Genomic DNA, 16,412 nt, shown 5'->3' on the forward strand with positions numbered 1-16,412 from the left:
GAGGACCATTCTTCCCAATGACCACAAGTGTGAGGACCATTCTTCTCACTGACCACAAGTGTGAGGACCATTCTTCTCACTGACCACAAGTGTGAGGACCATTCTTCCCAATGACCACAAGTGTAAGGACCATTCTTCCCAATGACCACAAGTGTGAGGACCATTCTTCCCAATGACCACAAGTGTGAGGACCATTCTTCCCAATGACCACAAGTGTGAGGACCATTCTTCCCAATGACCACAAGTGTGAGGACCATTCTTCCCAATGACCACAAGTGTGAGGACCATTCTTCCCAATGACCACAAGTGTGAGGACCATTCTTCCCAATGACCACAAGTGTGAGGACCATTCTTCCCAATGACCACAAGTGTGAGGACCATTCTTCCCAATGACCACAAGTGTGAGGACCATTCTTCCCAATGACCACAAGTGTGAGGACCATTCTTCCCAATGACCACAAGTGTGAGGACCATTCTTCCCAATGACCACAAGTGTGAGGACCATTCTTCCCAATGACCACAAGTGTGAGGACCATTCTTCCCAATGACCACAAGTGTGAGGACCATTCTTCCCAATGACCACAAGTGTGAGGACCATTCTTCTCACTGACCACAAGTGTGAGGACCATTCTTCTCACTGACCACAAGTGTGAGGACCATTCTTCCCAATGACCACAAGTGTAAGGACCATTCTTCCCAATGACCACAAGTGTGAGGACCATTCTTCCCAATGACCATAAGTGTGAGGACCATTCTTCCCAATGACCACAAGTGTGAGGACCATTCTTCCCAATGACCACAAGTGTGAGGACCATTCTTCCCAATGACCACAAGTGTGAGGACCATTCTTCCCAATGACCACAAGTGTGAGGACCATTCTTCCCAATGACCACAAGTGTGAGGACCATTCTTCCCAATGACCACAAGTGTGAGGACCATTCTTCCCAATGACCACAAGTGTGAGGACCATTCTTCCCAATGACCACAAGTGTGAGGACCATTCTTCCCAATGACCACAAGTGTGAGGACCATTCTTCCCAATGACCACAAGTGTGAGGACCATTCTTCTCACTGACCATCACACTTTTGTATCACGAGTTGTAGATTTAAAATTTTTAGACCGGAGAACTATTTCAAGGGTTCCTCTGTGTTGAAAAAGTTTAGAAAGGCTATGGTCTCATCTCTTCCACATCCGACAATCCCTGTCCTCATCCTCACTTTCTTCCCCTTCCTTTTACCTTTCACCTTTCTTGCTTCTCTTAGGACAGTGGTCTCCAAACTGCGGCCCAGAGACCAGATGTGGCCCTTTGTTTGCTTTTATCAGGCCCTTGAGGCACCATGTCATCCACTGATACCAACAATAAGGCATATTACCCCCTCCCTACACTGAGACCAGTGAAGGGGCACACTTCCTTCCAATTATACCAACGATGGGACACAATTCCTCCCAAGGACACCAACAACTGGGCAAAATGACACCAATGACTGGGCACAATTCCTCCAACTGACATCAATGATGGGGCACAACTCCTCCCACTGACACCAATAAAGGAAACAATCTCACCCAATGACACCACCAATGGGGCACAATTCCTCCCAATGACACCAATGATGGATAACAATTCTTCCCACTGACACCAAAGATGAAGCATTGTGTATTCCCACTGACATTGGGACCTTTTCTACTCCCAATGGCCACAGTCCAACCCCCCCAAAGTCCGAGGGATGGTAATCTGGCCCCCTGTTTAGAAAGTTTGGAGACCCCTGGCCTAGGTCTGGTCCCATGACAAATGTAAAGCTTTAACCATCTCTGACAGATTTCGCTCACATATCTTTCGATTCATTAAACGTTTAGATAACATTGCATTGCCTGGTCTAATTCCTTTTTGCTAGGCAATCAGTGATATGCTTTAGAAAAATCTTAACAGGTTTATGAGTAGACAAGGTTTCATCACGTTTCGTACTTTCAAAAATCCAATACTGCACACATTTAATGCCCTTACACACAGTAGCCTTCAAATGGCACTTATTACACTTGGCCACACAGGCTATTATACCACTACAGTCCTCCGGGCAGACCTTCTCACAAGTCTCATAAATGTATTGACACCCCAAGCATAGAAACAAAACATCAACATTCCACCAACAATGATTATTATCAAGTCTATTATTTCTGCAACAAGTGAAGTAGAGGAGTTATTTGGGTCAAACTGTGTAGCATTAACATTACTCTGAAGTCTTTTCTTTTGATGAGACGGTGAGATAAAATGAATGGAAACCAGACAGCGACTGGTACTTTTTCCGTAGTAAGCAGAATAAGTAAGAATAAAAGTTTCTTACTGTGGCCATGCTGGTTCTGCCCACCATGGGCCTCTTTGGTCGGAGGTCCGCCCGAACTGAATCCGAGTCACGCACCAGACTTTAAATCTGATTTGGGAGTCTTCAAATCAAGACCTTTTTCTGATGAGACAGTGGGTCCAAATCTTTAAAAAAATGAGGTGCTTTTGTTCATACACTGCAGTGGAGAAATACAACACGGTTCTCGCTACTATAAGCGAGTAAAAGTGAAAGTGTTTCTTATGCCGCGTACACACGTAGCAGACTATGCGGCGGAATTAGTCTGGCGGACTTTCCGCCGGACTGTCCGTCGGACTTTCCGAATGGGCTACTTGCCCACACACGGCACTTTTTGAGCGGACTAATATGGCATACTAAGTCCGCCGTACTATCCGCTCTACTTTTGAAATGAACGGACTCGCCCACACACACGGAGGAAAGTCCGCTCATTTCGAGCGCGTCTCCAGGTAGGCAGGGCCCGCGAAGGAGACGCCGCTGGCCCCGCCGCCTGGTATGGACTTAAAGGGGAACCCCAACGCTGAAAAAAATCGGCGTGGGGGTCCCCCCAGGTCCACATCAGACCCTTGTCCGAGCACGCTACCCCGGCCGGCCAGGAAAGGGGGGGACGAGCGAGTGGCCCCCCCTCCTGAGCCGTACCAGGCCGCGTTCCCTCAACATGGGGGGTGCCTTGGGGAAGGGGGGGCCGCGCGGCCCCCCCACCCCAAAGCACCTTGTCCCCGTGTTAATGAGGACAAGGGCCTCTTCCCGACAACCCTGGCCATTGGTTGTCGGGGTCTGCGGGCGGGGGGCTTATTGTAATCCGGGAGCCCCCTTTAATAAGGGGGCCCCCGGATACCGGCCCCCAACCCTATATGAATGAGTATGGGGTACAATGTACCCCTACCCATTCACCTGTAAAATAAAGTACAAAAAAAACCACAACACACAAGATAAAATAGTTTATTGCACAGCTCCGGGGGTCTTCCGTCTTCGGGGGTCTTCTCGCCGGACTCCTCCGCTATCTTCTTGTAGCTCTTTTACTAGCGGAGGAGCCCGGCTTTCTTCCTCGCCGCCGGCCTCTTCTTCCGACTTCGGGGGTCTTGCCCCCCTCTTCGGTTCTTCTGTCGCCGTCGCCGCCGCCGCCTTCCGTTCTTCTTCTTCTCCTGGAGATGTTGACTCGACGTTCTCTCCGGCCGCAATGCCAGGGACGCGCTGCGCGGCGACTTATATAGGGACAAGGGGCGGGGTCATCGGTTGATGTCACATGGGTTGATGTCACATGGTGACCCCGCCCCCTTACGATGTCACAGTCCCGGAGGATGCTGGGACTGTCGCCATGTGACATCAACTCATGTGACATCAACCCATGTGACATCAACCGAAGACCCCGCCCCTTGTCCCTATATAAGTCGCCGCGCAGCGTGTCCCTGGCATCGCGGCCGGAGAGAACGTCGAGTCAACATCACCAGGAGAAGAAGGAGAAGAAGAAGAACGGAAGGCGGCAGCGGCGACAGAAGACCGGGCCACCGCCTCTAAAAGAGCTAGAAGAAGGCGCGGTGGCCCGGCAGAAGAACCGAAGAGGGGACAAGACCCCCGAAGTCAGAAGAAGAGGCCGGCGGCGAAGAAGAAAGCAGGGCTCCTCCGCTAGTAAAAGAGCTACAAGAAGATAGCGGAGGAGTCCGGCGAGAAGACCCCCGAAGACGGAAGACCCCCGGAGCTGTGCAATAAACTATTTTATCTTGTGTGTTGTGTTTTTTTTTGTACTTTATTTTACAGGTGAATGGGTAGGGGTACATTGTCCCCCATACTCATTCACATAGGGTGGGGGGCCGGTATCCGGGGGCCCCCTTATTAAAGGGGGCTCCCGGATTCCGATAAGCCCCCCGACCGCAGACCCCGACAACCAACGGCCAGGGTTGTCGGGAAGAGGCCCTTGTCCTCATCAACATGGGGACAAGGTGCTTTGGGGTGGGAGGGCCGCGCGGCCCCCCTTCCCCAAGGCACCCCCCATGTTGAGGGCACGGGGCCTGGTACGGCTCAGGAGGGGGGGGGGGCGCTCGCTCGCCCCTCCTTTTCTGGCCGACCGGGTAGCGTGCTCGGACAAGGGTCTGATGTGGACCTGGGGGGGCCCCCCACGCCGAAAAGTCCATTCATTTCAAAAGTACGGCGGACTGGCACACACACGGCCGGATTGTCAGCCGAAATGTGAGTCCGGCGGGAAGATTGGAATGCAAAACTACTTTCTAAGTCCGCCGTACTTTTGGGTCAAAAAAGTATGCCGGAGGTTACACACGGGGGGATTGTCCGGCGGACTTGAGTTTGCCGGACTTTTCCACCCGATTGTTTGATCGTGTGTACGAGGCATTAGCTTACATCTACAGGTTATACAATTTTATACATTTGAAGATGCATAACATATGGGTGTGTGTTAAGTGTATTCTAGGTATGATATAGGTGTGACCTAGTTGTGATCGTATAGTTTAGTCCAATCAATGTCCATATCTTCTTTGTAGCAAGGGAACAGTTAAAGGGGTGTATACATCATGTCACTGGCAAAAAAAGAGATTTCAGCAGTATTTGGTCGGATCAGACTGGTTTTGATAAGGAAGTCATTTTGAGCAGCTTTTTAGATTCTTATCAGTAGTTTGTATCATCAAATATCCAGTAGTTTTGATTTCCCAGGAATTGAAACAAAACAAGGAAACACCTAGAGAAAGTAAAAAAAAAAACAGGTCTCTATTTACCTATCTATATATATATATATATATATATATATATATATATATATATATATATATACTCAACATTATCAGAACCCTATAATTCTACTCAGGTGTATCTGCCACAAGCCAAACAAGACGTTTGCCTTGGGTGGCATTTTTCATCGGGGCAGCGCTGCCCCAGGCAGAAAGGACACTACGAGCAGTGGAGTCAATACGAGGTGCAGAGGGTGCAGTCCACAGCCGGGTGACTCTTGCCAGAGGGGTGACACCAGGGGCAGCTGCGGACTGATCGTTCGCTCACAGGGGAGCAAAGTGAAAGCAGGAGGCTATGGTGGCCGCGACCTCTGATCCCAAAAGTAGCTCACTTGGCAGAGCAGGTCAGAGTCTAGGCAGCTCATGCCTTAGCAACCTCACTACACACAGCTGGTAAAAAGGAGCCAGCGGGAAGGTGAGAGTCTGGTGTCGTTTTTTTTTTGGGTGGGTGGAGAATGGGAGAACCTCTTGGTGTAGTATGGGGGGTAGGGGAGCCCTCCTTTCTCTTACACCCTCTCTCTCTCTCACCCTCTCTCCCTCTATCAATCCACCCTCTCTCTCTCCCCCAACTCTTCTCCATTCTCCCTCTCTCATCCCCTTCTCTCCCACCTCTTTCCCCTCCCTCTCTTTTTCACCCCTTCTCTCTATCTCAACTCCCCTCTCTCTCCCCCCCTCCCAGTCTGAATATAGATATAAGATATTCCAACCGCTCACAAGCACAAAACAAGACAATACTTGTTTAGTTGCTGAACATACACTCTTTTATTAGAACCAAAATACAAGTGTTATATACAGTAAAAGAGGAGATTCCTCCCTGCTGCTCATATTAGTCTAACAATACAACTGTAACCAGAAACAGAATTAACAAAAGCTAATTACCTAATCCCTTAAAGCAGCCGATGTGACTCCATGCCCTCCTGAGCATTGTTATGATTAATCAGGATTTCACTACAGGTCAGACTTGTTGTCACCGTGCTTCATGCAGTGGATTATACAACATCAACACAGAACTCCTTCATACAATAGCAAGGTTAATTAGCACAAACAACAATGGGTGAAATACTCTTAGAAGCTGTGGCAAGCCAGACTAGACTAATTTACACAATAGAAGACAACAGACAGGTGGCTGGAGTTGATAATATTAGCATCTAACAGCATGTGTCCCAACAGTATGAATCAGTCAGTATTTCTAATATGGCATATACAGGGTTCCCACAGTCTGTGTGTCTTGGGGGACATGGACCTGAATCTAAAGTAACACCGCCTCAAGGGTCCCCAGGCATACAGCTCACAAACAGCACCGTTCCCCCAAATGCCAGGGTCCATAATCGGTATTCAAGAGGCCAGCATTCAGTCCCCTCCAAAAGCTTCTGTACCGGGTGAGTCTTTCACACTCTCCATCTCCCCCACCTCCTCCCTCTTCTCTTTCTCCCCCTCTCTCTTTCTCCCCCTCTCTCTCTCTCACCCCTCTTTTTTTCTCTCTCACACCTTCTCCTTATCTCTTTCTCACCCCCTCTGTTTCTTTCACCCCCTCACTCTCTCACCCCTCTCTTTTTCTCTTTATCTCACAGCCTCTCTCTTTCTCTCTCTCTCTCTCTCTCTCTCTCCCTCTCTCTTTCTTACCCCCTCTGTCTCTTTCACCCCCTCACTCTCTCTCGCCCCACCTCTGAAGTGGTGGAGTGCTAATAGAAAAAGGTGGAGCCTAAAGAGGAAGGGGTGGAGTTTATAGATGAAGGGGTGGATTTTAACCAGGAAGGGGTGGGATAAACTTAGATGGGGTGGGGGCTATTTTAGTCTTTCCCGGGGCAGCACAAAACCAAAATACACCAGTGCTGTGCAAGGCTGAGCTGTGAAACTCCATACAAAAAAAAAAGGAATACATTACAGTGTGAGATCCCCTTCTAAATACAATACCAGACCCTATGGGGTTGATTTACTAAAACTGCAGAGTGCAAAATCTTGTGCCCAGAATAGAAACCAATCCGCTTCCAGATTTTATTGTCTTGAACACGCTGAAGTTAGAAGCTGATTGGTTACTCTGCACAGCTGCAGCAGATTCTGAATCCTCCAGTTTTAGTAAATCCCCTCTTTTGAGTCTGGTATAGATTTCGAGGGGAACCAAATACAAAAATTCAGAGACAAAAAAAAAAAAAAAGCGCAAATTCCCCTCAAAAATCCACACCAGACCCTCATCCTAACATGCCAGGAAAGTGGGAGGGAGAGCGTGTGCCCCCTTCTAGAACCATACCAGACCCTCAACATCTACTAACTAGCTGCTTGATTGCTATTACAAGCCATGGGAGGAGCTGTCTCCTGCTTGTATGAAAACCATTTACCACGGGTAAAACTCCCCTCTCCCAGACTTTATAGAGCTTAGGCCCCATTCACACTTGCCAATTCTGCCCGTGATTCCAAATTATGTGGCAATCACTGCAAAATGCGCAATTTGGGTGTCATTCACTCTAAACGGCACCCCATAAAATGTTGCCATGAGAGTCCTTTAAAAGTTACGTGAAGCTTGCCACCCAAAAAATGAGCAGGAGCTTCTTTTCGAGCACAAACACGCATAGGCCAGCACCCCCCCCCCCAATGCGCGACGCGTGGAGTTATGAGTTCCCGCTACGTGAAGTGTGACTGAGGTCTTAGTTATTTCTCAAGCTCCTCAATGCTGTGCCGTCATTCGTCTTAGTGACGGGGACCTCGGGCAGAGGGGGGAGTGAGATCATGAGAGACAGTCAGAAACTGCCGGCTCATATGGTTAAAGTCTATCTCCCTGAGAAGCCCAAAGCCATGTGTTCATTGGTGTCATAGATCTCACTCCGAGCTTCTCCACTAAATAGAGAATTATTTTCTAGTTTTATTTCCAATTCTTTGCACCCAGTACGAATCATTAACCCGTTGCCGCCTGGCCTATGGCCGAATGACGCTGGGGCCGACCTCTCATCATTCTGCGTAGATGTCATATGAGGACCTGGACTTTGAGTGAAGATATCTGGATGATAGGTGCAACTTCAGGCATCATTTATATATATATATATATATATATATATATATATATATATATACCGTATATATATATATATATATTTAGCCAGTAAATTACCTGTGTTGTAAAAGCCATCCTAGTGGCTTATTAGCTACTGGATTTCTTTTACGGGAGGGGACGTCCTCCCTCCTGTCGGCCTCCGGTGCCTCTCCGGGCTCCCCTCCCCCCGTGCTCAGGGAAGCCGGAAATCCGATCTGGCGGCGCCTCAAGTTTACTATAGAGCTGGTCTGGGGACCAGATGCTCCCTGGCCAGCTCTATGGCCCTGGGAGGCCAGAAGCGATGTCATGACGTCATAAACCCCAGATCTCAACATAAAGAGGACCTGTCATCCTTATTTCTATTATTAGGAATGTTTACATTCCTTGTAATAGGAATAATAGTGATCAAAAAAATGTAAATGAAAGAGTAAAAATAAAATATCTGATAAAAAAAATTAAAGCACCCCCGTCTATCCCCGTGCTCGCACGCAGAGGCGATAGCATACGTAGATCGTGTCCGTATATGTAAACGGCGGTCAAACGACACATGTGAGGTATCGATGCCCAGTGTTTTGTAGGCTCTGATGATGACACTCAGCTAGAGGAAGGCAGTAGCGTGAATGCAGAGAGAGGGGATGCTCAAGAAGGACAGCAATCTGGCAGTCATGTTCCACAAGCTGCAGCATACTGCCAGGTTGGCTCCAGCGATGAAGAGGGAGGGGACGATGAGGGTACTGACTACACGTGGGTGCCTGGTAGGAGAGAGGAGAAGGCACATCTCCAATGAGGCAGGATGCCCTCCAGGGGCCAGCTTAGGGGCAGCACACCGACTGAATCACACCGCAGAGCTCCGCCTGTGCAGGGTGCTGTCTCTGCGCGTTATTCTAAAAGTTCTTTGGTGTGGGCCTTTTTTGAGACGAGTGCATCAGATCGCACTGCTGCTATTTGCAACATATGTCTCAAGCGTATCTCGCGTGGCCAAAACATCAGCCGCTTGGGCACCACATGCTTGACCAGACATATGTTGACCTGCCATGCAGCTCATTGGCAAGCGTACCTCAAAGACCCACACCAAAGAACAAAGCGGACCTCTCCTTGCTCCTCATCAGCTGGGATCTCCAACCCCACTAGACCTTCAGTCCTCTCTGAAACCTGCTCTGAGAGGAATGAAGGTGTAGAATTAGGTGTGTCACAGCCAAGTGCTTCCGGGCACTCTGCTAGCTGTACACCCATGTCCGATTATAGCAGGCAAATTTCCCTGCCCCAGCTGCTGGACCGTCGAAAGAAGTTCACTCCCAGCCATCCACATGCCCAGCGGTTGAATGCTAGCTTCGCTAAATTGCTAGCACTTCAACTGCTGCCTTTTCAGTTGGTAGATTCGGCCCCCTTCCATGAGTTTGTACAATGTACAGTACCTCAGTGGCAGGTCCCCAAATGCCACTTTTTCTCACGGAAGGCGATTCCGGCTCTCTACCGGCATGTGGAAAGCAATGTCCTTGCCTCGCTGGACAGGACGGTCAGCGGTAAAGTGCATATTACCGCTGGCTCATGGTCCAGCAGGCATGGACAGGGACGTTACCTGTCTTTCATGGCCCATTGGGTCACTCTTCTGGCAGCTGGGAAGGATGCAGGACAAGGTGCAGTAGTGTTCGAGGTTGTTCCGCCACCACGCCTCCAAAATGCTACTACTGGTTGTGACACACCTCTCTCCTCCACCCCCTCCTCTTCTTCTTCCTCCATGGCCTCTTCCAGTGCTCTGTCCTCAGAACCAGCGGTGCTCCATAGGCGTTCCAGGGGCTACGCAAGTACGCAGGCAAAACGATGCCATGCCGTGCTTGCGCTGGTTTGTTTGGGGGACAGGAGTCACACTGGGGCAGATATTTTGTCAGCTCTGCAGGGGCAGGCCGAGAGGTGGTTGATGCTTAAGCCAGGAATGGCGGTTTGTGACAATGGCACCAACCTCCTCTCCGCCCCCCGACAGGGACAACTGACCCATGTGCCCTATGTGGCTCACGTCCTTAACCTGGTGGTGCAGCGGTTCTTGGGTAGGTACCCGGGCTTACATGATGTCCTGAAGCAGGCCAGGAAAGTCTGTGTGCATTTCCGCCGACCATTTAATGCCTGTGCTCGGCTGGCTGAGCTCCAAAAGGAGTTGAACCTGCCCAAGAACCGCCTTATATGTGACATGCCCACCAGGTGGAACTCAACGTTGGCCATGCTGCAGCGGCTGCACACGCAGCAGAGGGCCATCAATGAGTACCTGTGTGACTACGGCACCAGGACAGGGTCAGGGGAGCTCGGTTTTTTCTCACCACGCCAGTGGGGCATGATCAGGGATGCATGCACTGTCCTGTCACTGTTTGAGGAGGCCACAAGGATGGTGAGCAGTGACAGTGCATGCATCAGTGACACTGTACCTCTTGTCCACCTGTTGGAGCATACGCTGCGTGGAATAATGGACAGGGCACTAGAGGCAGAACAGAGGCAGGAAGAGGAGGACTTCCTTGCCTCTCAAGGCCCCCTTTATCCAGACAGTGTTCCTGCTGTCCCACCCATCACACAGGAAGAGGACAAGGAGGAGGAGGATGCACTCAGCATCAGCAGCAGTCTTGTAGGGATGATTTACAGTCCCAAGAAACCCGTGGACTTGTACGTGGCTGGGAGGAGGTAGCTGCGGATCATTTTGTCCTTAGTGACCCAGAGGACTCCGGACCGAATGCCTCAGCTAACCTATGCTGCATGGCCTCCCTGATCCTGCAAAGCCTGCGGAAGGATCCTCGTATTCTTCGGATCAAGGAGAGGGACCATTACTGGCTGGCCACTCTCCTTGATTCACGGTACAAGGGTAAGGTTGCCGACCTTATCTTGCCATCGCAAAGGGAGCAGAGGATGAGACATCTCCGGGAGGCCTTGCAGAAAGGTCTGTGCAACGCGCTCCCAGAAACTGGGAGGTTACAAACTCCTGGTCCTGGACAACGTGTTGCTGAGGCATCGGTCAGAAGGAGCGGTGGAGAAGGTGGCCGTCTGACCGATGCATTCAGACAATTTTTTAGTCCGCAGCCCCAAGGTATGATTGGTTCCAGCACCCATCGCCAGCATCTGATTTACATGGTGCAGCAATACCTAGGGGCAAGGTCAGACTTGGACACCTTTCCCACCGAAAATCCTCTGGCTTACTGGGTCTTGAGATTGGATCACTGGCCAGAGCTTGCACAGTATGCAATTGAGCTACTGGCCTGTCCTGCATCCAGCGTTCTTTCGGAACGCACCTTCAGTGCTGCTGGTGGCTTTGTTACCGATCACAGGGTGCGCCTGTCCACCCACTCGGTTGATCGACTGACCTTCATAAAGATGAATCAGTCTTGGATCACCCACAGCTACCAAGCACCTGAAGCTGATGTAACCGAATATTTATTTTTTGAAATATCACATCCCTTCAAGACTGCCTATGCTGATGCTGAGTGACTGTCCTGTTATGTTGATTGTCTATCCTCTTCCTCCTCTGTGATATCTTGGAAGAACATTTTTGGTTCTGGGTGATGCCACCAGCCCAATTTTTTAAGCCCCTGTTTAACAGGGGAGTTTAATTACAATTTTTGATGCAATGCTTTGCAGCAGGGCTCATTCCTGCACCACAACTAGAGTATATGGGAGAGGTTGCAGTGTCGTGGCACCAGCACCAGTGCCTAAGGCCCAATTTTTCAGCCCCTGTTTAACAGGGGCATGTAATTACAATTCTTGATATAATATTTCACAGGAGGGCCCCTTCCTGTGCCCACCCAGAGTAACGGTGAGGACTTATAGTGTTGTGGCACCAGCACCACAACCACCAAAGGCCCAATTTTTCTACCACTGTTCAACAATGGCATGTAATTACAATTCTTGATATAATCGTTCACAGCAGGGCGCTCCAGCGCCCACCAAGAGTCACTTTGAGGGCTTACAATGTTGTGGCAAAACCAACACCTTGTTCCGCCATTTCTGCAGAGCATATAGGGTAGGCCCCTACTTTCAAACATCCAACTTACAAACGTCTTGTACTAGCAAACGGAAGGAGACAACAGGAAGTGAGATGAAAAAAGACCGACGGCAAACAAATTATACAGGGGTGATAACCCTTCCCTATGTTTTCCAAAAAGCTTAAAAATAGATTTTTTGACTGGAGCTACACTTTAAAAATGTACCAGTTGAAAATTACAAACAGATTCTACTTAACAAAACAAACCTACACAGTCCCTGTCTTGTTTGCACCGCCTGTATACTGCTGTTCTGAGTATATAGGGCCTGGGGGCCACACGTCTTTCCTTTTTTTTAATATGGGTACGGGGTTCCCCTTAATATCCGCAGAAGACCCAAAGGGGCTGGTAATGGGCAGGGGGGGCTACCCATGCCATTTTTCTCAATGATTTTCATCCATATTGCAGGAACCAGATATAACATTAAAACCGCAAACAGTTTTAAATGACTTTTTTTCCGTTAAATGCAGGGACTGTTCTAAACACGGGAAACACGTGGCACTTCACAGGCATTCTATAGACACCCCCCAGGCATGATATTTAAAGGAATATTGCACTTTTTTTTTCACTTTAATCGTCATTAAAATCAGTGTTCCCGCCAAAACGGCCATTTTTAAAAACATTTTAGGCATTGACCCATGTCCCCTGAGGCAGGAGGCAGGTCCCCAAACCCTTTTTAGGACACTATCTTGCATATTAGCCATTAAAATTAGCACTTTTTATTTCGAACGTTCGAGTCCCATAGACTTCAATGGGGTTCTAAAGTTCGCACAAATTTTCGGTCCGTTCGAAAGTTCTGGCGCGCACCGAACCGGGGGGTGTTCGGCTCATCCTTACCACTAAAATGGGAAGATCTTAAAGCGCTATTACGAGGGTTGTTTATTCAACATGGTTCCCGTCTCGAAAAAGAAAGATCCGCGGCCATTGAAAACTCTTTGTTAACCACTTGCCGGCCATCCACCACAGCCGCACTGCGGCAGAATGGCACGGCTGGGCGAAAAGATGTTATGTCTCGGGGCACATGGAGAACTTTGATCTGTGTGTGTAAACATACAGTTTCTGGTTCTCTGAGGGGAGAAGAGACAGACCAATCAATGGGGCAGCGCAGCTATACCGCCGGCAAAAAGCGCTTTGCGGGTGGTTTTAACCATTTCTTGGCCGCTAGCGGGGGGGGGGGTTAAAAGCGCCCACTAGCGGGCGAGTAGCGTCGCAAAATTGACTGTAAAGCACCGCTAAAAATAGCGGTGCTTTACCGACTACCGCCCCAGTAAGAAAGGGGCCTAACTACTAAAAAATTTTTTAAAAAATGCCATAAAACTATCCCCTATTTTGTAGACGTTATAACCAATGAATAAACGCTTATTGCGTTTTTTTTTTATTTTTATTTTTTTACTAAAAATATGTAGAAGAATACGTATCGGCCTAAACTGAGGAAAAAAAAAATGTTTTATTATATATTTTTGGGGGATATTTATTACAGCAAAAAGTAAAACATATTGCGTTTTTTTCAAAATTGTCGCTCTTTTTTTTTGCTTAGAGCACAAAAAATAAAAACCGCAGAGGTAATCAAATACCACCAAAAGAAAGCTCTGTTTGTGGGGAAAAAAAGGACGTCAATTTTGTTCGGGTACAATGTTGCACAACCGCGCAATTGTCAGTTAAAGCGAAGCAGCCCCGAATCGCAAAAAAGTCCTCTGGTCAGGAAGGGGGGTAAAATCTTCCGGGTCTGAAGCGGTTAAAGCTTCATTCCCTAGAAACTCTACATAAAGCCTCACAGTCTACAGAAATACCAGCTAATATATCGTCTACCAGGGCATCATTATTGGAGCTTTTGGAAGCATCTCATAGTTCATATCAACATAGATGTGCCTTAACCACTTCAGCCCCGGGAGATTTTACCCCCCTTCCTGACCAGAGCACTTTTTGCGATTCGGCGCTGCGCCGCTCTAACTGACAATTGCGCGGTCGTGCGACATGGCTCCCAAACAAAACAAGACGTTCTTTTTTTCCCCACAAATAGAGCTTTCCTTTGGTGGTATTTGATCACCTCTGCGGTTTTTATTTTTTGCGCTATAAACAGAAAATAGCGTACATTTTGAAAAAAAACGCATTATTTTTTACTTTTTGCTAAAATAAATATCCCCCAAAAATATTTAAAAAAAAACATTTTTTTTCCTCAGTTTAGGCCGATACGTATTCTTCTACATAGAAAAAAAATCGCAATAAGCGTTTATTGATTGGTTTGCGCAAAAGTTATAGCGTCTAAAAAATAGGGGACAGTTTTATGGCATTTTTATTGATATATTTTTTTTTTACTAGTAATGGCGGCGATCAGCGTTTTTTTTTTTTAAGTGTGTCCTAGGCAGTGATTCTAATTGTGTGGGGGGAGGGGCTGTGCGTGACACGTTACTGATCACCGCTCTCGATCACAGGGAGCAGAGATCAGTGACACTGTCACTAGGCAGAACCGGGGAGATGCTTGTTTACATTAGCACCTCCCCGTTCTTCCTCCCCCCGTGAGACGATCGCGGGTATTCCTACGGACATCGGGTCCGCGGGACCCGCGATTGAGATCATGGAGCTCCCGGTGCATGCGCCCACGAGCCGTCTCTTAAAGGGCAACGTACGGGTTCCTTAATCTGCCTATGCGTGCCCTTCTGCCGCAGTATATCTGCGTGAGGCGGTCGGGAAGCGGTTAAGTAGTTACAGATATGGGAATAAATGTGGGAGACAGTCGGCCCGTACATTACATCCCCGTCCTCCTCAGACTTTTATTGCTAGTATTAGGAAGTTGTCGGTGGGGGGGGGGGGGGGAATGACCTCAGATCCACAATGTCTTCAGGGCATATTTTTCAGCTCTTTATAATCTGGCTCAACCATCGTTTTTGGAAGGTACAGGATCGAATACTCGTTGCATTGAAGACCGTGTACAGGAAACTGCTATTCCAACATTAGACGCCGATTATAGGAAATGATTGGATTATCCCTTCTCAAGTGAGGAATTATTGGGAGTCATTTCGGAGATTCCATCAGGCAAGAGCCCTGGCCCACATGGAGTTACTCCAAAATTCTATAAAACATGTGTAGCACTGACCCCCGAATAGGGTTGCCACCTTTTCTTCAAGCCAAACCCGAACACTTTAGCGGCACAGGGCACATTTTTTTCGTAGTATATACTATAGGATTATAAAAGACCAGGGACACCTTTGGGTGCCCCCCAAGGAAAGTGGTAATGCAGTGCGCTGTGGCAAACAGTGGGTGTGGCCAAACTGCTCTTACTAACATCATGACCCCCCCCCCCCCCAGTGATGCCAAACCTACCCTCAGAGAGCAGATCCCGAATGGCAACAGATTTTTGTGTTACTATCTAAGCTACTTGGGGAGCCACAGCCCAGTCTAAATAATGTGTCCGGGTTTCAGGCAGATTGAAACCCGGACACAGGGTTCCAAACCCGAACTGTCCGGGTGAATCCTGGACAGGTGGCAACCCTACCCCCGAAGGAGCTGCTGGTTTGATTTGAGCTTACCGTTACCTCACCTCCTTGCTTCTCCGTCTTTGGGGATCCCGTGACAAATGGCCCAAAGAATGTTGAAACTGAACACCGAATCCTGTTTTGGGTTTATTTATTTAGAAAAACGAATTCTCTTAATGGAGGGTAGAGGGTGAGGGTTGAGTTCAGGCACTTATATTGCAAGGTGAAGGTATTAAGAGAATCCAGAGAATAAAACGGTTCCACAACCCCCGGATAGACCTCTCTCCCTAGGCCTAGCAGCCGGTGGGATGCTCGGTAAAGTCTCTGCCACAGACTTTTGAGATACACTTGAGCGTTACTGAGGGATGTGGATATATTTAAAGAACTGACATACGGTACCAGTTTCTCTCAGCCGATCCGGCGATACCGTATGAGTGTTGATCCAGGTTGCGTTCTTCAATTAAGCCTCCAGGCTCCTCCAGAGAAACCAGCCTTGCACACGGTCTTCTGAAAGAGTCCTCCCCTGGGGGTTCTTCAGTTGCTGGGCCTCTTTCTTCTGATGAGACAGCACCGGACCATCCCTGGATTGGTAGGCTCCGAAATTCGTTCTGGCCTATTCCTTCAGTACCATATGAGTGTTGATCCAGGTTGTGTCCTTCAACTAAGCCTCCAGGCTCCTCCAGAGAAACCAGCCTTGCACACAGTCTTCTGAAAGAGTCCTCCCCTGGGGTTCTTCAGTTGCTGGGCCTCTTCCTTCTGATGAGACGGCACCGGACCATCCCTGGATCGGTAGGCTCCCGAAATT

Source organism: Lithobates pipiens, unplaced genomic scaffold (genome assembly GCF_037356315.1).
Source record: "Lithobates pipiens isolate NorthernLeopardFrog02 unplaced genomic scaffold, aLitPip1_a1.2 Scaffold_18, whole genome shotgun sequence".
Classification (NCBI taxonomy): Eukaryota; Metazoa; Chordata; class Amphibia; order Anura; family Ranidae; genus Lithobates; species Lithobates pipiens.